The sequence below is a fragment of the Rhagoletis pomonella genome, unplaced genomic scaffold (genome assembly GCF_013731165.1).
Source record: "Rhagoletis pomonella isolate Grant_MI unplaced genomic scaffold, Rhpom_1.0 Rhpom_scaffold_00009, whole genome shotgun sequence".
Taxonomy (NCBI): domain Eukaryota; kingdom Metazoa; phylum Arthropoda; class Insecta; order Diptera; family Tephritidae; genus Rhagoletis; species Rhagoletis pomonella.
Window position 1 is genome coordinate 23,761,615 of NW_023458563.1, and position 1,581 is coordinate 23,763,195.

Genomic DNA, 1,581 nt, shown 5'->3' on the forward strand with positions numbered 1-1,581 from the left:
CTGCTCAAAATAAGAGAGGATAGTGGATCAGTATGTTCGGGGGGTGATACTAACTGGTAGGCTTTCCCCAGCGCAGCATACCTATACGAAAGGCAAATCTACGGAAACCGCCTTGCACTCGCTCCTCGGGTTGGTGGAAAAAAGTTGATCAGATAAAAAGTAGGCTCTGTTTGCCTTTGTAGATATAGAAGATGCCTTCAACAACATTAATGCAAGCGCCATAACAGCTGCCTTAGAAGAGCTTGGAGTTAACCAGAGCGTAGCGACGCTGATTGAGTCTATACTTGTCAGCAGGAAGATAACGGCTAAGCTTGGCAACACCACAATAAGCAGAGAGGTCTGTAGAGGCACTCCTCAGGGAGGGGCTCTCTCCCCTCTTTTCTGGAATTTGGCAGTAAACTCTCTGCTGACGACACTAGAGAGGGGAGGGGGGTTGCCACGTCACTGCATATGCTGACGACCTGGCAATTACCGTTAAACGCAAATACCCTAATGGACATATTGCGCTCTATCATGGCCACGCTGAGAAACTGGACAGAGAGAAGGGGCTCGGAATAAAGCCTGAGAAACAGAAGAAATTCTCTTTACAAGGAAGCACAGACTTCCCATAGTCTCCCCGCTATTCTTTGTGGGTGTGGAGATGCCTTTGAAAGAGAATGGTAAGTATTTAGGACAAATATTAGACAGGAAACTCACGTGGAAATTAAATATAGAGGAAAGAGTAAAGAAGGCCAACGTTGCTTTATACACTTGGAAACGAGCGGTAGGAATCAAGTGGGGCCTAACATCTCGTACATTGGCTTTTCACCTCGATGGTCAGGCCAATATTATTACAGGAATACTTGTATGGTGGCCAGCAACTCAAAAGGCAAGTTAGCTAAAATTATTAAGTAAGGTCCAAAGAACAGCGTTTTTATGCATTTCAGGTGCCTTAAGGACCACCCCAAACAAAGCGCTAGAGGTGGTAACCAATCTGTCCGCAATAAACCTGGTGGGAAAACTCGCTTCAGCCGATTTTGCGCTCAGACTAAAAAGCATGGCGCTATGGAAGGATCGGCGGTTCGGTCACGCCTCTATACTTCACACTCTGGGTAGTCACAACCAAGAAGTGGACTACTCCGCCCCTAAACCAACCTTCGATAGGCTCTTTAAGACGAGCATCCCGGCAAGAAATGAGTGGCAAACATCAAGGCTTTGGAGAAGGAGGGAACTGAATTTTTATAGGAATGGATCCAAGCTAGACAATAGGGTTGGCTACGGAGTTTTCTCCAAGGAACTAGGACTGGAGTTATCCGTCCGAACTCCAGACCACTGCAGTGTTTATCAGGCAGAAGGTTTTACTAGAAAGGAGGTGGCTGTGTACCTTAGTACGCATGTCGTAACGGGGACTACGATTAATATCTTCTCGGATAGCCAGGCGGCCATTAAACCAATGAACATGGTAATGCTGAAATCGAAGGTTGCGCAGGAATGTCTCGCAGCTCTAAACGATATAAGCGCCGTGTTCATTGTTAGCCTCATATGGGTTCCGGGACACAGGGCCGATGAGCTAGCCAGGAAAGGTACCAATCTCCCTCTATG